Source organism: Protopterus annectens, chromosome 1.part2 (assembly GCF_019279795.1).
Source record: "Protopterus annectens isolate FY-2018-M chromosome 1.part2, PAN1.0, whole genome shotgun sequence".
Taxonomy (NCBI): domain Eukaryota; kingdom Metazoa; phylum Chordata; order Ceratodontiformes; family Protopteridae; genus Protopterus; species Protopterus annectens.
The window spans coordinates 1,014,215,928-1,014,238,770 of NC_056727.1; positions in this window are offsets into that span (position 1 = coordinate 1,014,215,928).

Genomic DNA, 22,843 nt, shown 5'->3' on the forward strand with positions numbered 1-22,843 from the left:
AGATGGGTATAACACATAACGACTGGTATACGTTTGCCACCATAGGTTATGCATTCAAACACCCCTGTCTGGCCTGACACATAATAATCACTGGTACAGGGGTGCTATGGCCACATACTACCCACTAAATATTGACATACATCTGTACAGCATCCCACTGATCTGTCTTACATACATGACTGTTAATGGATGCCCAGCAGCAGTACATCTGGTAAGTATCTTCACATGACATCTCACTGGGTAAGTACACTAACCTGCTAGATATGTAACAATGCACTGTGCAGGCTACAGGCAGACTAACTCAACATTAGCCTACATCTCCTATGGGAAAATGCACATGTACCTGCATATATAGCAGGCTCTACAGGCATGTCACAGCACAGGGTAAGATGCACCTGTGTGAAAGTGCATAACCACAACCAATGTGAACACAGCCACAGCCAAATATATTAAGCTAGCATAATATTACAGTATATGGACTATCTGTTCGACACCATCCTCATATGTGCCACTCACAGACTGACACTACATATACTGGGCTGCTACACAGTTTGGTCCGAAGGCTGTCTGTGGTATGGGACATGTGTGTGTATGGCCCTACAAACATGTATGCCAATACGGTACCATACAGTGGAGCAGCATGTAAAATCAGATAGGACGGGACCTAGAACAATGACATCTACCACAGTCTGTACATAAAACGAAAAGATGCCCAATGCTGAGAGTAAGAACACTTCAATGCAATTCCAAAAAACAGATAAAAACAAATAAAAACAGGTAAGCACTATCACGATTAGTCGCTTCTTCAGACCTTAACAAAGAGTATGAGAAAACAGGCCATTAAATACAAAAAGCTTCCAATTAATTAAAAACAGTTAAAATTGTTAGGTGTTAACACTTAGTGTACTAAGCCTCTTTTTTTTAGGAGAGGCTTTAAAGCAACAGCATTATTCAAACCAGGTGGCACATATGCTTTAAAGTTGACAATCCAGTTTAAATCAGCAACTTCAGTCACATTGCACAAATTCCCTTCCCTTAAACTTTCATTTAATTTCTGTAGTACCAAGAACTTAAAGCTGTGACTCATACCAGCTTCAGATACATGTTTCGCTAATGTATTTGTAAGTTTATTATTTGGTATATTACTCTTATGCTGCAGAATCATGTCCTTAAACATATTATTTGTCTTCCCTGAATATTATGAATCACATACATTACACTTAGCCATATAGACCAAATTTTTCGTGCAACAGTCTGCATAAAAAGACAGATGCATAGGTTCCATGCTTAATGGATGCATAATCAAGTGTGTAGACCATATATAACTGCATTCCTTAATGACTGGCATGCATTAGTGCCCTTACACTGGGAGGTGAGGTGCCTATATGGTTCAGTGTGCTTGTAACAGAGTCGCTGTTTTAAGTTCTTGGTATTTTTAAAACAAAACTTAGGAACTGGTTCTACGTGTTTATTAATAGTGGGATCAGTCATCAGGATGGACCAGTTTTTCTTTATGACTTCACATACTTTATTAACCTCTGCTGAATAAGTCAAACAGACCCTATTTACACCCTTGGTGCTGTTAGCCTCTGTGTCCCTCACTATACTTGAGGAGCTGTCAGAGAAGGTGAGTTTTGCTTTAACACCAGCCGATGTATTCAGTTCTCTAATTTCCTTATCTGTCTCACTACCCTAATAGCTCCACTTCAATATATCTGCCTTTACCATCCTTAAAGCTTGCTCTAAAGGATCAGCATTAGTATGCAATCTCATGTACCTAAGAATTTGATTTTTAACCATGTCCTAGTAATGTGGGATGGATGCATACTAGAACTATATAAGATGTTACTTTTCCTGCATGGTTTCCTGTCCATTTTAGTGGACATGTTACTTAACATATCTGTTCTCACAGTAATGTCTAAAAAATCAATAGTGTCAACAGAGTAATGCAGAGAAAAAGACAAATAATTGGTTGAAGTCTCTAACATGTCCACAAAGGCTTGAACCTCATCCATAGTACCATCCAAGACAAAAAAGATATCATCCACAAATTGCTTATAAAACATAATGTGTGTTTTATATAAATCTTTGTTGAAGACACATTCTAGCTCCCAATTGGCTAAAACTAAGGTTGCATATGTGTTGGCACATGCTGTGCCCATTGCTTCCCCTACAACTTGTAGAAAGTATTCTGACTCAAAGAGAAACAAATTATTCTCTAAGATTAGGGACACAGAGGCTAACAGCACCAAGGGTGTAAATAGGGTCTGTTTGACCTATTCAGCAGAGGTTACTAAAGTGTGTGAAGTCATAAAGAAAAATTGGTCCATCCTGATCCCTCTATTAGTGAACATATATAACCAGTTCCTAAGTTTTGCTTTAAAAATACCAAGAACTTAAAACAGCGACTCTGTTACAAGCACACTGAACCATATAGGCACCTCATCTCCCGAATAAGGACACTCATGCATGCTGGTCCTGTAAGGCATGCAGTTATATATGGTCTACACACCTGATTATGCATTGATTAAGCATGGAACCTATGTATCTGTCCATTTATGCAGACTGTTATATGAAAAATCTGGTCTATATGGCTAAGTGTAATGTATGTGATTTACATTATATAGGGAAGGCAAATTGTATGTTTAAGAACAGGATTCTGCAGCATCAGGGTAATATATGAAATAATAAACTAACAAATACATTAGTGAAACATGTATATGAAGCTGGTATGAGTCACAGCTTTAAGTTCTTGGTACTACAGAAATTAAAAGAAAGTTTAAGGGAAGGGTATTCGAGCAATGAGACTGAACTTGCTGAGTTAAAATGGATTGTCAACTTTAAAGCATATGTGCCACCTGGTTTGAATAGTGCTGTTGCTTTAAAGCCATTCCTAAAGAAAAAAGGCTTAGTACACTGATAAGTGTTAACACCTAATCATTTTAATTGTTTTTAATTAATTGGAAGTTTTTTGTATTTAAAGGCCTGTTTTCTCATACTGTTTGTTAAGGTCTGATGAAGCGAGCAATCATGAAAGCACTTACCTGTTTTTATTTGTTTTTATCTGTTTTTGGAATTGAAGTGTTCTTACTCTCAGCATTGGGCATCTTTTTGTTTGCTGAACTTTGTTTTTGGATATCCTAGATTCCACTTCGTTCTTTTGTTGCAGTTATTGTTTTTTGTTCACCAGTGGAATCATGACTGAGAGTATTAATTTGGATTTGAGATGTGCATCTGGACTGAATAAGTCGATGTATAAGGAGAAAACAGTGGATGTTAATACTGAAGGTACTGTAGGGATAGTTGTCCATGCTAATCCCCAATTGGTGTGTCTTTTAGTAATGAGGATGTTGCTCCTAATAATGCTGATGACAATGAAGTACAAGCTTTTAAAAAGGCTTTGAGAGTACTAGAGGATAAGCTGTTTAAGCATAAGCATCTACTCTGGCAGCGCTTTCATTTTGAAGCAGCTATATTCCATCAGACAGTCCCTAGAAGGATACGTGTACTAAAATGCCTTCATATTGTGATAGTTTGCCTGAATTGCTTAAAAGGTGGCAAACTCTTAACTTGCAATTAAGTCTGGACTATATGTCACTACTTAATGACTATTTCCGCCCTGAAGAGGATACCTTATCACAAGAAATCAATAATTTGACTTCTCATCTGATGAGCACGTTTAAAGGAGAGGAGTTTGAGCAGCTACTTTATGACTTATTACTTAATGTCTCTCTTTATTAGAGAAAATTAAAGAAAGAGAAGACTAAGAAGCTTCGCAGGGATTTTGCAGACTTCCGTGATGGCAATGTGTTCTCCTGGCCGAGGCATACTTAGCTGAGTGCCTATAGGAAGTAAGTCATCGCTAGATCAACGTACCACAACTGTGACACCCAGAGCCATTAATGGAGTCGTTGGTGATGCACAATGAGCTGTAGACTGTGTTAATGCTCAGAATCTTGTTGTGGGAAAAGGTGATATCAGCCTTCACCAAAAAACGCCTGCGACTAAACATGTAAGTACAGAAAGGTTGAGAGTGGATTTAAAGGCACTGAATGAACCTTTGGATGTATCTGGAACTTTTACAACCATCGAATGCACTGCTTATTCTGACTGTACCTCTATAGGTAGTCATTCACCTAATAGAACTGTAAGTGCTGATGCTCTGCCTGCTGTGGCTAAGGATAGTACTGTACCTTAAGCTCACTCAGATCAGGACAAACCTGATGAGTTTTCATCTGTTAATGTATTTGTAGCCTCTGAAAGTGAAGGAACAGGTATGGGCCTATCTGTTGCTACTAATTTACAAGCTGTTAGCAGTTCAGATGTAGTTTCTTTATCTGTTGTTGATGTAAGTGACAGTATTGATGCACATTTATCTATTGATTCTGTATTATGTGATTCAGGCTGTGCTCTAGATGTGGTTAATATGAAGAGTTTAGACTCTGTAGTTAGACCTAAAATTCCTAGTATTTTTTTGGACAAGAGCTCTGTCCCTAATAAGAATACTAACTCGAAGTCTGCATTTTTTTTTGGAAAAAAAACTATCTATCAGGCAGGACAAACATATAGGGGGGGTCAAGGAGTCATAGAGGGAGAGGCAGGATGCAATCAGACCCTCCAATTTACACCAAAGCCCCTATGACATGCAGTCAGAAGTGAATAATTTGGTTTGTCATCTAGTGAGCTCACAATAGAACAGTTAGCTGTGTTGAACAAAGGTCTTTCTTTTATACCTGCCACAAAAATGGACCTGGTGGAGACAATTTTAGATCTTTAAAGTGTTTGCCAGGAATATTATGTCGAAGACTATCTTTTCAGGTAGTGATACTGGAGTCTGTAGCACTTTTAAGAAACCTAGCACATTCACACCAGTTAACTCTCCAGCTATGGAGCATTTTGTTAAGTTATGTGAGGATGACTTAAGAAGGTCCTTTAGTGACAAAAATAATAAAAGTTTTTTTTAATTTAACACCTAATGAGCATGAGGCACTGAATCAATTGGTTAGAGCAGAGCATCTAGTTATTAGACCAGCGGACAAAGGGGGTGGAGTTGTAGTGTTGGATAAGTCTGTCTATCTGGACAAAATGCACGATATGTTGTATGACAATACAGTGTATGTGTCTTTGCAACAATTTCAAGTTAATGGTATAATTAACAGGCTGAATTTCTTTTTGTATGACTTATTAATGACAGAGCAGACTATTCTCTCTACACTTATTTTTCTGTAGAGCACCCCACTATACCACAGATCTATGGATTGCTGAAAGTGCACAGAGACACCAAGGATCCTCCCTATTGCCCTATAGTTTCAGGAAGGGCCTGGCTCACTGAGCCAATGTCGATATATGTCAACAAAAAACTGAGAGGTGTATTGGATAAAGCTGATACAGTTTTGAGAGATAGTAAACATGTTCTAGAGCATTTATATAACTGGGCTAGGGGTAGATCTAGTAATGACATTAAAAGAATGTTGTTTGTTACCCTGGATGTGAAATCACTGTTTACTGTGATACCCAATGAGGATGGGATTGAGCGGGTTAGGGGATTCTTGATTAAAGAAGGTGGCTTTTCTAACTCTAAGGCAATCATGATCTGTGCCCTGCTAGATCTGATCTTAGAGAATAAGTTGTTTCTCTTTGAGTCAGAATACTTTCTACAAGTTGTAGGGGTAGTAATGGGCACAGTGTGTGCCAACACATATGCAAACGTAGTTTTAGCCAATTGGGAGCTAGAATGTGTCGTCAACAAAGATCTATGTAAAACACATGTTATGTTTTATAAGTGATTTGTGAATGACATTTTTTTTGTCTGGGATGGTACTATGGATGAGGTTCAAATCTTTGTGGACATGTTAGAGACTTCATCCAATTATTTGTCTTTTTCTCTAAATTACTCTGTTGACACTATTGACTTTTTAGATATTACTGTGAGCAAAGATATGTTACAGCAAGAGGTTTTCCAGTTTGATCCTCGGCTGGGGTGCCTTCTGTGTGGAGTCTGCCTGTCCTCCCTGTGATTGTGTGGGTTTCCTCCGGGTGCTCCAGTTTCCTCCCACATCCCGAAGACATGCTGTAGGTGGATTGGACACTCTAAATTGGCCCTAGGTGTGAGTGTGTGTGTGTACCTTCTGTGGGAGGTTGGGCGCTGGGCTGGCAACTCAACACCATAAAACTCCACTGCCAATCATGAGCAGACAGGTGATCTGCTGTGGCGACCCCTAACTGGGAAAAGCCGAAAGAAGAAGAAGAACAAGAAGAAGGCTGTGAGCAAAGATATGTTAGGTAACATGTCCATTAAAATGTACAGGAAACCATGCAGGAAAAATAACATCTTACATCGCTCATGGGTTCATGGGTTTATACTAGGCTATCTGCCCTAAGGCATTTATAAGCCTAGCCCAAATTTTTGTGGCTTAGGCCACCCCTTATATGAAAAAATACTGTGCCCATTAGTTTGTTGTGCCTCTGTCCAGCAGTGACACAGAGATGATTCCCGGGGTAAACCTACGATCTCCCATCCACAGGTCAAGATTTCTCTTGAACAGAGCCAGCGAGGTGCTCTGCCTCACATGGACTGGGATTTTATTCCACAGCATAGGGAGTCTCTGAGTGATTAATCTATCCCTCCAGCACATCCTATTTATATCCATGCTAAGGTTTAAGTCGCTTGCTCTAGTGGTTTTGGTGGATTTGGATTTTTTGAGGTGGAGCATGTCCATTAATTCTGGGTTGGACATGGCCTTGTATGTCAGGCACATGTCACCTCTGAGCAGACGGTATGCAACTGAATAGCGCTGGAGTTTCTTCAATCTGGTAGCATATGACAGATTTTGGAGTCCCTTTATCCTTTTGGTGAGGAACTTTTGGGGTCTCTCCAATTGCTGCAGATGTCGGGTGAGATACATCCCGAATGGGGCATTGTACTCGATCATTGGTCTGATAAGTGAAGAGTACAGGGGAACAATGACCTCACTAGATCTGGATGTGAATCCCTTCATGATCAAGTGGGCAATGTAGAAGGTCTTTCTAACCACTTTAGCAATGTGAGTGTCAAAAGAAAGGCCACTGTCAACCTGGGTCCCCAGGTCCCTGATAACCTCTTCTGTGCTTAGTGGATTGCCACCTATATGGTAGCTTGGGGTTACCTTGTTTTTCCTGAAGGGTATGACTATACATTTTTGGCGTTAACTTCAGGCCATGGCTCTCGCTCCAGCTATCTGTTTCTCTCAGTCCCTTCTGAAGGATATGCGTGTCCGATGCACTTTCCACTATGGTGCCCAGTTTGCAGTTGTCTGCAAACTTTGTCAGCCAAAGTCCTCCCATGTTGGCCTGTACTTCTGAGAAGTAGATGCCGAACAATAGGGGGCCAAGGACCGAGCCCTGTGGGACACCACTTGTGACCGGCTTGGAGTCTGACATAGCGCCAGCAACTCTAACCCTGTGGGTTTTGTCCTTAAGCCAGTTTGCAACCCATCTTGTGACATATGGGTTTACATTTAAGCTGGTAAGTTTTTCTACAATACCCGAGTGAGGTATTGTGTCGAAAGCCTATGCAAGGTCAAGGTAGGCTGTATGGACTGCCTCTCCCTCATCAATGGCCTTGGTGACTGTTTCGAAGAAGTCGACCAAGTTCAAAAGGCATGATCTGCCCTTGACAAAGCCAAACTGGGTCGGGTCCAATGTCTGCAAGTCCCCTATATCTTTGTTTATGAGCTCCATTATGATCCTCTCCATAGCTTTGCAGACTAGACTTATTAAGCTTATGGGGTGGTAATTACCAGGGTCCGTAGAGGCACCGCCTTTGTGGAGTGGGACCACAGTTGCCGTACGCCACTCCTTGAGCACGTATCCTGTGGTAAGGCTGAGATTAAACAGCTGCCTTATGTGCGGGTTTAATTCCTCATTTAGCTCATGTAGCACACAGCCGGGGACACCATCCGGTCCCATTGATGCTGATTGCGATTGCGATTGCGATTGATTGATTGCGATTGTCCCATCATTCTAGTATACATCCATCTCATGTTACTAGGAACATGGTTAAAAATCAGGTTCTTAGGTGCATGAGATTGCATACTAATAATGACTCTTTAGAGCAAGCTTTAAGGGTGCTAAAGGCAGATCTATTGAAGAGGGACTATAAGGGCAGTGAGACAGATAAAGAAATTAGAGAGCTGAATACATTGGCTGGTGTTAAAGTAAAACCCTACTTCTCTGACAGCTCCTCAAGTATAGTGAGGGACACAGAGGCTAACAGCACCAAGGGTGTAAATAGGGTCTGTTTGACATATTCAGCAGAGGTTAATAAAGTGTGTGAAGTCATAAAGAAAAAATGGTCCATCCTGATGACTGATCCCTCTATTAGTGAACATATAGAACCAGTTCTTAAGTTTTGCTTTAAAAATACCAAGCTCCTAGAACAGCGACTCTGTTACATGCACACTGAACCATATAGGCACCTCACCTCCCAGCGTAAGGGCAATCATGCATGCCGGTCTTGTAAGGCATGCAGTTATATATGGTCTACACACTTGATTATGCATCCATTAAGCATGGAACGTATCCATCTGCCCTTTTATGCAGACTGTTGTATGGAAAATCTGGTCTATATGGCTAAGTGTAATGTATGTGACTCATATTATATAGGGAAGTCAAATTGTATGTTTAAGGACAGGATTCTGCAGCATCAGAGTGATATACGAAATAATAAACTAACACATGCATTAGTGAAACATGTATCTGAAGCTGGTATGAGTCACAGCTTTAAGTTCTTGGTACTACAGAAATTAAATGAAAGTTTAAGAGAAGGGCATTTGACCAATGAGACTGAACATGCTGAGTTAAAATGGATTGTCAACTTTAAAGCATATGTGCCACCTGGTTTGAGTAGTGCTGTTGCTTTAAAGCCTCTCCTAAAGAAGAGAGGCTTAGTACACTGATAAGTGTTAACACCTAACAATTTTAATTGTTTTTAATTAATTGGAAGCTTTTTGTATTTAAAGGCTTGTTTTCTCATACTGTTTGTTAAGGTCTGAAGAAGCGAGCAATCATGAAAGTGCTTACCTATTTTTATTTCTTTTTATGTTTTTTTTGGAATTAAAGTGTTCTTACTCTCAGCATTGGGCATCTTTTCATTTGCTGAACTTTGTTTTTGGATATCCTAGATTCCACTAAGTTCTTTTGTTGCAGTCTGTACATAGGCTAAAGTACATGTTAACAATAAACACACTGTCGACATTCACCATAAGTACACAGACCTCAGTACAGTACAAACATCCACAGAATGTCCAGCTGATGTCATCAAATATAACCCCCTACTGTACATAACATGTGTAGCAGACTGATATTTCACTGGCTTGTTATCAGATATGATGACACTAATTATGGTGTACAGCACATATGTACCACTTCATGCGCAACATTTGTACAACGGTTGACAGAGTTGTGGCTGGAAGCACATACACAGGGCCAGTTTTGACATGTTGCTGTGATAACCTCATACATTTACTTTTGTAACTGGGTTTGTTGCAACATATGTCCTATGAGGGATATGAAGTCAATAACTGTCACAGCTTTCACCATTTACAGACTGCAATCTTCACATTACCTTCTGCAGTCCACAGATAGCTGCTCTGTGGGTAACACATGAAAGCAAAGGCACAACACACTGCCCAATCTGCAGATGACCCTGCAGATGGAGATTCCTCATAAACATGGCACTGACATGGCAGGTATTGAGACTTGTAGGACAGCCATATCCACACACACACACACTGTTAAACCAACATTACTCCAACTGCAGTATAGCAGCACTTACAGTCTGTAGTCAGGTCAGGCACATCCCCCTTCTGTGTTTTGCCCTGTTTCTACAGTGTATGTTGTTAGAGGTAAATCCTCAATCCATCTGAGATGCTGTTTGCCAAACAAATGATCTAGTTCCTGCTCACAGTGAATGAAAAGTGCAAACATCAACATGATGTTCCTAGATATTGGAGTGTGTTTCCATGCAATTGGCTATGGGAATGTTACCACAGCTATTCCACATGCAATCTGCAAGAGGAGGGCTGAAATTCATGCAGAGGCCCTCAGCTGATCATAAGCATCACTTAAAATACAGATGCTGCTGCCTAAGCAAAGCAGGTGTAGGCCTCCACATCCACCAGAATGGGAGTGGGAGAGAAAGACAAAGGCAAAGACAAGTCATGGAGGGATGGGAGAGTAAAACCTAAGCATGTTTGTGTCACACACCTACCAGCACAGAGTATCAAACCCCTGATGACTTTGTAGTACTATCACAGTTCTATGCAGTTATTGGTTGCACCACGTAGGTTACCTGTTGTGGAGCCCTCAGAACATATATGTGATGGAGAGTGACATCTGCTACAGGGATACGGTAGCTATATGGTAGGTGATGTACACGTGCCTGTCCACATGAGGTGCCAGCATCAACACAGCCACACCCTCACAGGGATGCACACACATTGACACAGTTGGCAGGGCCAGAATTACAACTCATCAGTAGTGGGATTGCCACAACACATCACTGTGCAGGTATCACATGAACCACATGGGTCATATGGGGGTTGTATGGGCAAAGGGTATGGGGAGGTGTCTGACAACAGACAACATGCTTCAGTATGCCCATGGGGGTTGTAGGGAGTGTAGATGTGAACATATGCACCATACAACTCACACACAAACACACAGGGTGCCAGTACTGACATGCATGAGTGCATGTCTGCATGGGTGTGTGGTGGTTGACTGTGCCAGATGGCTGTACAAGGCTAGGTGATGGGTATTCCTTGGCATCAGGCCACATGACAATGGTCTGGATTGTGGCTCAGGGCTATAGTGTCTGCAGTTGCCCACACAGGTGGGTATTGTATCCCCCATCCAGTCACCTGGGTGACTATTGTGTGTGGCCAATGCTGTGCATCGCTTGCCATGTATGTGTTCCTTAGTCCATGACATGGATGGTGTCTGGGATGTGCACACCTTCCACATGCATGTACAGTGACATGTGGAACTGTACCTGGGGTGTCTGGCCCATGTTGTGAACACAGATTATCATCATATGTGCCAGTCTTGCCCACTTGTGGTGGGAACTGGTAATGGGCAGCAGGTTTACCCTGCACCTACATTGATAGCATGCTAATGGCATTCCCTGGTGTCAGTGGCATCTGTTAATACAGGGCATGTTGCCAGGCATGGTATGTCCTTTGTGAGCCACATGTGATGGCACCACAGGTGTTGCAGGTGTCCATTGGGAACATGGAGAAGGTGCACTGTCTGCATGTACATGCATATTGGACAGATGGACAGGGAGCCATGCCCTCTGTAGCCCACTGCTATCACACCATAGTTACTATTACTGGCCAATAAGCAGTGTACTACCCACATATTGGCTGTTGCCTAGGCATGTATGTGTGTGTGTGTATGAGACATGGGTTGAGAGTGTGCACTGGGTAATACTGGGGTTGCTAACTGTGATTGCCTGGCCTTGATGTCACATGTATCAGTATGGCTTTGCACCCCAGCTTCTCAGCTATTTCACATCTGTTATCCCTGTATGGTGGATATTGTGATATATAGTAGGGCCACCATATAAGAAATATACAAAACCCACTCCACATTGGCCACAGGTGTCACACACTCACAACCACCTGCACAGAGGATACGAGTTACAAACACAGGCACACACACCTGCATGTCTGGGAGTGGACCCCCTACCTAACTAGTTTATTACACTACAGCACTATGCAGTTATCGTATGCACCACAGAGATTACTGGAGTACTTTTTCCCCAAAGATGAATATCACATTGGATGACATCAGCAGGATTGCCAAAGTGGGACATTCGAATTGTAGTGAGTGTGAAAAGCCTAAGATGCATTGCTCCTTACATAGACAGTGATACATACACAAAACATCCACAACTGACATGTGTGGGTATAGAACCCCTAATAGAGATCTATATCACACTATAGCACGGAGCTGTTATAGGAAGCACCACAGGGATTAGTGGAGAACTCCTTCCCTAAAGGTGTATTTCACAATGAATGACATCAGCAGGTTTGCTAAAGTAGGCCATTTGAAATGTACTGCGTGTGACTAGCCTAAAATGCATTGCTCCCTACACAGACATTGAAACACACACAAAACATCCAGAACTGCCATGGGTGGGGATGGAACCCTACCACAGTTCTAAATCACACTACATCAGCATGCAGTTATGGCACAAGCTAGGGAGATTACTGAGCTACAGCCTTCCAAGAGGTGTATTTCTAGGTGGGTCACATCAGCAGCCTTGCCAAAGTTGAACATATGAATTGTAAGGAGTGTGAAGACCCTAAAAAGCATTGTTCTCTACACAGACACACACACACACACACACACACACACACACACACACACACACACACTTGCCATCTCTGGGATTAGAATACCTGTCTGACTACTTTATCACACTACAGCAGTACGCAGTTCAGTTACAGGACACACTACAGAGATTACTGGGTTGCAATCATCCTGGAGGTGTTTTTCTAGGTGGGTAACATCAGCAGCCCTGCCAAAGTTGAGCACATGAATTGTAAGGAGTGTGTGTACCCTAAAAAGCATTGCTCTCTACACAGACACACACTTGCCATGTCTGGCATTAGAATACCTAACTACTTTGTCACACTACAGCAGTATGCAGTTACAGGATGCTACAGAGATTACTGGGCTACAACCTTCCCAGAGGTGTATTTCTAGGTGGGCGACATCAGCAGCGTTGCCAAAGTTGAGTGTATGAAATGTAAGGAGCGTGAGTTGTCTAAAAAGCATTGCTCTCTACACAGACAGGATCAGATAAACACACACACACACACACACACACACACACACACACACACACACACACACACTCTTGCCATGTCTGGGGTTTGAACACTTACCTAACTATTTTATCACACTACAGCAGTACGCAGTTACAGGATGCGCTATAGAGATTACTGAGCTACAACCTTCCCAGAGGTGTATTTCTAGATGGGTGACATCAGCAACCTTGCCAAAGTTGAGCATATGAATTGTAAGGAGTGTGTGTACCCTCAAAAGCATTGCTCTCGACACAGACAAAGTCAGACAGAAAAACACACCCAGACACACTTGCCATGTTTGGGATTTGAACACCTACTTAACTACTTTATTACACTACAGCAGTACACAGTTACAGGATGCACTATGGAGATTACTGGGTTGCAATTTTCCAAGAGGTGTATTTCTAGGTGGATGACAACAGCCTTGCCAAAGTTGAGCATATGAATTGTAAAGAGTTTGAGTACCCTAAACAGCACTGCTTTCTACACAGACAGAGTCAGACAGACACACACACACTTGCCATGTCTGGGGATTAGAACCCCTACCTAACTACTCTATCACACTACAGCAGTACGCAGTTACAGGATGTGCTACGAAGATTACTGAGCTGCAATTTTCCCAGAGGTGTATTTCTACATGGGTGACATCAGCAGCCTTGCCACAGTTAAATATATGAATTGTAGGGAGTGTGAGTACCCTAAAAAACATTCCTCGCTACACAGTCAGACACGCCCACAGACACACACAGTTGCCAATTATGGGGTTAGAACTTATACCTAATTAGTATATTATACTACAGCAGAACACAGTTATGGGATGCACCATGGAGATTACTGAGCTACAACTCTCCCAAAGGTGTATTTCACATTGGATGACCTCAGCAGGTTTGTCATAGTAGGGCTATGGGGAGGACAGTGTGTGTGCATGGCCCATAACCCATTTATCTAGGGGTTGACACGCCACATGCGGGCACACACGGGGTCATATTTCACAGGTACGTGTATACAGCTGCTAGATGTCTACTTCCTTGTACAGTCATGTTGCACAGCTGGCAAGTGCATCATATCATCTGTAATGCTGACAGATACTGATGGCTAGTATCTGCAGTGAGTGACATCTGCACCTCATGTGTTTGGGGTCCTTTGGCTGTGTACTGGGTTGGGCAGGCCTGGATGGCTCCTTGTCACAGTCACCCTCTTCCACACATCTATGTGCATCTACCTTTGGCTTATTATAGTGTGTTGTCCTGACATATATGACTGTATTCTTATCCACTATGTGTGCAAGGCATGAGTGGTGCATACCGATGAGTGTCTGCAACTGCAACTGCCAGATATGTCTGGTCCACTGATGTTTGCAGACATGGCCTTCATGTGTTTAAGTGCGTGAGCATGCCCAGTATGGCCATCTGTATTGAATGTGTGGATCGTGTCCAGACAGTTTGTGCTGCAGTACTGACTTTTGTGTTGTACACTGACAGGTAGCATGCTGTCTCTGCAGGGTATCCATCAATCATTTGGCTTTGACTGTTACTATATTTCTGCATAGCAAGGGGGGCACACCTGACTGTTCCTACATTTCTACATAGGAGTGGGCGGGCACACCTGACTGTTATTACATTACTATGTAGGATGGGGAGGCACACCTGACTATTTTTACATTTCTACACAGGATTGGGGGGGCACACCTGACTGTTTTTACATTACTATGTAGGATGGTGGGGCACACCTGACTATTACTACATTTCTACACAGGATGGGGGGCACATCGGACTGTTATTACATTACTATGCAGGATGGGGGACAAACCTGAATATTTCTACATTTCTACACAGGATTGGGGGGGCACACCTGACTGTTATTACATTACTATGTAGGATGTGGGGGGCACACGTCACACTTGTACACATTTGCTATGATTGTACTGGTATGTCAGGTACTCCATTTCATTCTGTATTGCTAACTATCATGCTGACTAGAGGCATACCAGTGTACTACAGATCGTGGCTTTGGTTGCCCTACATTTTATTGTCTGACTTCCTACACTTCAGAACTAACATCCCACTTCCTGCCCTGCTGTGGTCTGTCTGTGTAGGCCTGGAGGGGAGGTTAAAAATAGCCATCATTCAGGAGCCATGGCACAGGCTCTGTTTGGGTTTGTCTACACCTGTCCTGCAGGATGAGACTGCTGTTGAGTATGTGAACCATCCTGACTGGCATGTGTGGGTCATATGGACTCACATGTCACTCAGCACATTTCCTGCAGTGGGTTTTGTCACTCTGTGTTGTACTGGCTACTATGGTGACTCCAGTATGTGTTACAGATGTCATGGTGCCACTAAGGGTGTCTACTGTCTGCTGCCATAACATTCAGCCACCCAATTCCCTTGCATGCTCACATCCATACCATAGCTATGGGTAATGACACATTCTACTCCGTTTGGCAATTGGTAGGTTGATTGACTTACCTTGAGGGTGTGCCAGACTTGCAGATGGTGCTGAAGGGCTGCTTATGCTGGATGCACATAGTACACTCCCTACACATGGTTGAGCACAGGTAGTGTCATGTTTGGCATCTCTTTTACTGTATGTGTGAATCAGAGAGAGATGTCATTCACTAGGTCCCTACTGTGTCAAGTGCATCTGCTATGCATTGCCTCTTTGCCAAGGCCAGGGTATACGGGGCATGCCTCCTTCTGCCTACTGGGTCAGCCTCAGGTTGTTCCTCCTCTGGGTCACTCTGAGTCTGTGCAGACCTTAGCATGGGTGGGGGGGGGCTGTGTGGCCCTTCCCCATGCTTTTCCTGCTGCAGCTTTTCCTGCAGGATCATATTGTGTAGCATAGCACATACCATAACAATATGGGTACATGTAGCTGGTGAATACTGCAAGGCTCCACCGGATGTGTCCAGACACTGGAAATATGACCTGAGCATCCCAAACACATGCTCTATTATATGTCTGGCCTGTGCGTGCGCCTCATTATGGCATTGTTGTTAAGGTGTGTTTGCATTTCTGATGGGTGTCATCTGCCACTGTTCCAGTGTGTACACAGCATCCCCCACTAGGTGACCGTAGGGGATGTCCCCATTGGTAAATCACTGGTGCAACTGTGTCAGATGCCATATGTGGGAATCATCATAGCTTTCAGGGCAGCTAGCACACTCATTCATTATAATGCCCTGGGCATCACATACGACCTGACAGTTGATGGAGAGAATGCCCCTGCTGTTGATGTAGGCCATACCCTGCTCTCTGGGTGGTGCTTTGATGCATATGTGCATACTGTCTATAGCACCCACTACCCCGGAGTATTCTATTTGGTAGAAAAGACACATATTGCTGGTCAACACCTCACGGGTGTTGAGGAAATATACGTGCTCATTGGCATGTGCTGACATGGCATCTAGGAATTGGTGGAATACTCTGGATGCTGATGCCTGTGAGATCCCCATGATATCCCCAGTTGTGCCTTGGGAGGTACCTATGGCTAGTATACCTGGGCCTACACATACTTTGGTATCCACTGAGATGGGTTCCCCTCGGTCTGTTTGGTGTGTCAGGTGTGGCTGGCACAGCTCATCAATTTGCTGTAAGAGGTCTCTGTCTACTCTATAGAGTTCCACTATCCCCAGCTCATGTAGCCCCTGGTAGGTTACCCTGGGTCTGTACACTCTTCTCCGTCTCCTCACTGTGGGTTGTTCAGCAGCATTCACATCCTCACCACCTTCAGCCTCTTGCACATGCTGTTCTATGTTGCCTGCTGCAGCCCTTCTCATTTTGGAGGTTTGTTTGCTAAAATTTCCCTGCTTGTATACACTGGTGGTGTCGAGAGTGGGAAAAACCAGAGGGGAAAGTGTTTGCTTAGATTATAGTAGTGTTCTGGGTTGGGCTGGTCTGCTGCCTGTGTAATTGGCTGATTTTGATACATTTCTCCTGCTAGCTAAGCTAGTTCTCTTTGATTACCTTCCTACTGCTGTTTTTACTTTCCATTGCCTCCCTGTTTAAGCCCGTGTTTGCGCCACACCAACAGAGTGCTCAAATGTGCACACTGCTTCTATTTCCTGGTTTAACTTCTTTTTTCTTCCTGTAAAACCCATTGTGTGGCATGCACACCCGCTTAGGCTTTGTGAAGAGTGCTAGGCAGGTTTAGACACCCCCCCCCCAGCTTAGCTGTGCTAAGCTAGGAACAAACCTGAGACACAGGGCTCCAATCTGCTTACAGTATGCTTGACACCCCCCCCATGATGTCACCTACCTCCTAGGCTTGCACCAAGCTATTCCTACTCTTACACTGTTGGGACCTGACTCACATGCTGGGGAAAACTGGGATTCACTATCCTTCCCCTCATTTGCATAGGATTGCCTGCTAATGCATAGATACATGTCTCACACTGGGTTTCTCCCCTTAGCAACCACTACTTACTGGCCAGGTTGTCTTCTTCCTGCCATTGACTTGCATGGCAGAATAATGATTTTAGTTAGAATGCTTATTTTAGGTTTATTTTTATTATTTTCCCCCAATCCCATTTGCACGCCGCTGCCCTATGCTTAAACAGCTGAGATCGGCTAAAGAAAAATAAAAGTTGTTTTTTTGTTTATTTTTTTGTTTGCAATGCCAATGGCCTTATGCTTGGCCACTGGCATGTTTACTACTTGATATGCAGCCTTTATTCGGACGGAGCTGTCATAGCTCCATTTTGGATTTTGCAGAAATGTACTTGGTTACTAACTGAGTACATTTCTGCAGATAGCACTAGTCTTGCATGGACAGTTGCAAGCTTCCTGGATTGCAAAATCACCTCATTTGCATGGATTTCATCTGCAAATGGGATGATTTGCATACCAGGGCAAAATTAGTGTAGGAGCGCTCATGCATGCCCCTGCAGACTGTTCCTGGATCACATGGCAGACATGTTACCTGCTTGAGCTCATGCACCGATCTTGCACTCCATGCGAGCTTTTTAGAATCTGAGGGAATGTCTAGAACTAAAATTTTTTGTATTGTCTTGAAAGAGAAATAATTACTGTGTTTTAAATGTAAAAGTGTTTTATTGTTTTATGACTTCCAAGATCTGCAAACATCTGAGAGATATGTATTTTTAACGGGTCTATTACTGGAGATCGATATTACACTATTTCGAAATCTGGTAGTAGATGCCCACTCACGCGAAAGTGCACTTCACCGAAAGTGCACTTTTGCGAACACCACTTGAGCGAACGGTTATGGACCTTAGGGTTAGGGCTTGCATTAAGGATAGTGGATAGTTAGTAGGGCTATCCACTATACTTAACCCAAGCCCTAACACTAAGATCCATGGCTACCGCACCACAGTGGAGGAAATTGTATGTCCTCCACGGTGCAGTAGTCACGGACCTATATCCTCCACTGTGGTGCTGTAGTCACGGACCTTAGGGTTAGGGCTTGGGTTAAGTAAACCTAAGGTCAGTCACTACTGCACCACAGTGGAGGACATTGCCAGTTCATTCTAGTGATGTTCATGAAAGTGCACTTTCGGTGAAGTGCACTTTCGCGTTAGTGGGCATCTACTACTGGATTTCGAAATAGTGTAATTTCAATCTCCGGTAGTAGACCCATTTTTAACCGAGATATGTTAAATTCTGTTAGTTTCTATTTTAGCCTGGGAACTGAAGTCATGTGAAAAAAAGTGAGATCATCCAAGCTAACCAAGCAGTAAAATGTGATATTAATTTAAGAACTCTCTCAAAGAGAGACTGTGCATTTTGTATTTTGTCTAGCAAGAACATCCACCCATGATCATCACCATCTACACTTGCCTTGCTTTAAGTAAGATTTAGGACATAGTATCTCTTTTAGATATAGATAGGAGAATTCCATACATTTGGTCGAATTACACTTAGTCAAAAATGATGCCAGGCATTGCACTTCACTGAAAGCTCACTTGACTAAAAGCTCACTTGGTCGAAGTTCATTTGGTCGAAAATGGAATATAGCCCCTGCCCTACTGCAGTGCAACTCTGGAGTGAGAATATTAAATAAGGGTGTGTGTGGGTGGCCGATCCCCCCACAATGGGGGGGTGTGGGGGGCATAGCCCCCCCACATAATTTTAATGTATTCACTATTATAAGAAGGTATATCCATTAGAAATGCATTGATATATATATATATATATATATATATATATATATATATATATATATATATATATATATATCTTTAGTAAAAACTATTGGCATAATGTGGGGGGCTACACCCCCCAATGTGGGGTCTGTGCCCCCCCCTTTATTTAATATTCTCACTCCAGGGTTGCATTGCAGTGGGGCAGGGGCTATATTTCATTTTCGACCAAATGAACTTCAACAAAGTGAGCTTTCAGTCAAGTTATCTTTCAGTGAAGTGCAATGCCTAGAATCATTTTCGATTAAGTGCAATTCGACCAAATGTATGGGATCCAGATAGGAATATAGTATAGATTAGTTTAGATGGTTCCTGTATTTATTTGTGACTTTCCTGCAAAGTTGTTTTAAAATATTTCCTATGATTTTGAACACTGAAGTTACTGTGTTGATTTATTGAGTATTGTCTTGTTCTTTTATTATTTATTATAAAAATATTTAAACCTATCTTTGTGGCTGATATTTGTGAGACATATTTAAGCTCTTAAAGTACTTGCATATGTATTTGATGACACTGTACAGGCCACTCCTAAATAGCCTTGCATGTCTTGGTCATACTACCATTTGGATAATAGCAATATTACACAGTAGGTTTGGGCACCCTTTGTAAAGGCCTTATAGTAGCTGATAAGTAGGGGTTGGTGGCAGTGGAAACCACCTTATAGTCTGGGCAGAAGGGGGCATAGCTAGTAAACCTGTGCCAGCCTTCCTCAGGTGTGTATGTGTTTGTATGTAAATCAAATCTCAAAGTGTGTGTGTGTGTGTGTGTGTGTGTGTGTGTGTGTGTGTGTGTGTGTGTGTGTGTGTGTGTGTGTGTGTGTGTGCGCGCGTGTGTGTCAGCTACTTGGGCAGGGACACAAAGCACTTATTGGACAGACAGTGTGCTGGGGATCTTGGCTTGGCCCCTCAGCTGAGATCTTAACCATATAGCTGTGCCAGTGGGGAGTCTTACTGGGTATCTGGAGAAAGAGGGAGAAATCAGCCCTAGATTGACTGTGGTCTTGGTGTGCTCTTATGGGAAATTGCACTTTAGTGTGTGTGTGTGTGTGTGTGTGTGTGTGTGTGTGTGTGTGTGTGTGTGTGTGTGTGTTTGTGTACTTGTCATCCTCCCAGTGTGTACATCACCCTAGCTGTTGCCAGTGGTGAGGACTGAGGCTCCTTGGTTACTGGGGCAGTGCAGGGGTGTCACACCATTTACAACGTGCCACCTATGCATGCAGATTAACTTGTTAAGTATCTGAGTGCTAACTTTTTTGCACCAGCCTAAGTCTGAGAAATACTATTTTATCATGTTTTTCCTGGAAAAGAATTATGGGTCATTGGATAGATGTGCCAAAGGTGTATAGTCTTGTACAGTTTTACATCAGCCATTCAATTTGTCACTGTTACAGGCACATCTCTTGAGGAAGGTGATGGAGATTGAGCAGAATAGGTAGCTCAGACTATCTTCCCTTAAGGAGAGGCTTAGAAACAAAACTCTGGATATCCAATTTTGGGAGATAAGTTCTTCGAACAGTCGACCTAGTATCTGCTTGATAACATCTTAAAGAAAAATTAGTACCTCTCTTATGAAGATGGTCCCTATGATCTCTCTGACCACTTCCAACATTTGTCTGACAAACCTACTTCACCCAAAAGAAAAGAAGAAGCCACTTTGGTACTCAAAATAACATCAAACAATCTTGTTTTCTCCAGTGTTTGTAAAGTTTCCCAGGTAACCATTTCTTCCAGTGGGACACAAAAGGTCTTGAATATGGTTTAGTACTGTCTATATGGAGATAGTTATTTATGTTCACCTCTTCATGGAAAACTACCTCAAGGGACAAGTGGGTCCAGTGAAAGATGTTCAGCATGCATTATGATTACATTAATATTTAGCAACCACTTGCGTAGTGAATGTTATTGATATGTAAATTAATAAGTTCCAGATGTTTTGTTTCCTTTGCAGTTAGACTACACTGGTGGTTTTGCAAGTGTTTATAATCAATTAAATAAGGTATCATGAGTCTGATATATTCTCATGTGCATTGTAAGGTACACAGTAGAGGTATGCTGCTGGTGCATTTATGGTGTTGCTGTTGGATATCTGCAGTTGTTACTAGTGCATAACTGCAAGAGATATGTACAGCAACGATTCTATGACTTTGCTCGATGTTGCAATGTGGTTTATGGGAAGCAATACTGTACTGATATGTGTTGGTGACATGTGACCAAAAATCATGTAACTATACAGAGGATACAACCCAGCCTAACAATGATACTCTGAGATAATAATTGGTTTTCTATCTGTGCTCAACTTAAGGATGTCACCCCCAGTAATTTGAATATTACCTAGATGTTTTTGTGGCATAGCTATAGTAATTTTCCTATAATATCCATTTTCTAGGTTCACACTAATTCCCAAATTATGGATATACACCTGTCAGTAAGCTATAGCTTCCACATAGAGTACAGTTGTACTGTGCAGTTACAATATGTATAAAGCATATTACAAAAACATATAAGGTATGTAAACAGTCCTTTGATTTTTGGCATGTTGTAGTAATTCTTAGTATTGTACTTTGTTAGATGCCTACTGACATCTAATGTTGTTAGTTAGTTCATAAAATCCATTTGTATGTATGTAAATTAGGGTATGATTGCAATTACTTTTCATAGGTTCATAGTTTCACAGGTATTTACAAGGCTAACAACCACAAGGGCTTTTTTAAGCCTAGCCATGCATCTCAAATCTCTGACAACTTCCAGTACTCTTGATAAGCATAAGCAGGGACTTGGGAGATTAAACATTTACAGGTTGCCTGTGTCCATTAGTGATATAGGTGCCAAGCCAGAGATGTATTTCTATTCCCCATCCACTTGTCCAAGTTACCCTTGAATTGGGTTAACAAGGAACTCTGCTTCAGATGGATGGGTAGCCTGCTCCAGAGAAGGGGCAGTCTCTGGGATACATACCTGGCTCTCCAGAAGGTCCTATTTATATCACAGGTAAGGTTTAAGTCTTTAGAATGGGTAATTCTGGTGCTGTTTGTTTTGTGGATATGCAGGAGGGTACATCAGAGTGGGGTCTGACAATGCCCTCTATGCCAGGCATAGATCTCCCCTCAACAGCCTGTAGGAGACAGAATACAGGAATAGGGCCTTGAGGTAGTCTGCATAGGACATTTTACTTATGTCCTGCATTCTTTGAATGCAGAGCCTCTGTAGGCATTCCAATTGTTGGATATGCCTGGTTAGGTACATACCAAAGGGGGTATTGTAGTCAATGGTAGGTCTAATGAATGCTGAGTACAGTGGAAGAATGACTTCCTTGGACCTAGATGCCATACCTTTGTTTATAAGTTGTGCAACACAGAATGATTTCCTCACCACTGTAGACACATGATGATTAAAGGCTAGATTACTATCTATGTGTGTCCCTACGTCCCCGACTACTGAGTCATCTCTAAGGGGTGTGTTGTGTGTTGTCAATATGATAGTTACCAGGAGTGGATGACTTCCCGAAGGATACTATTATGCATTTCATGGCATTTAGGTTTAGTCCATGGCTCTGACATTAGTTGTTTGTCTGTGTCAGCCCTTCCTGAAGCACATTTCTGTCAGTATGGGTTTCAATGACAGCTCCTAATTTGCAATCATCTGCAAATTTAGTCCACTGGAGACCATTGACACTGTTCTTGACTTCAGAGAAGTAAATGCTAAAAAGAAGTAGTCCAAGAAGTGATCTTTGAGAGAGTCCATCTGTGACTGGTCTATTTGTAGAGGTGGACTCCCCAGTTCTAACTTCCTGGGTCCTGCCTGTGAGCCAGATGGAACTCCACCGGATGACA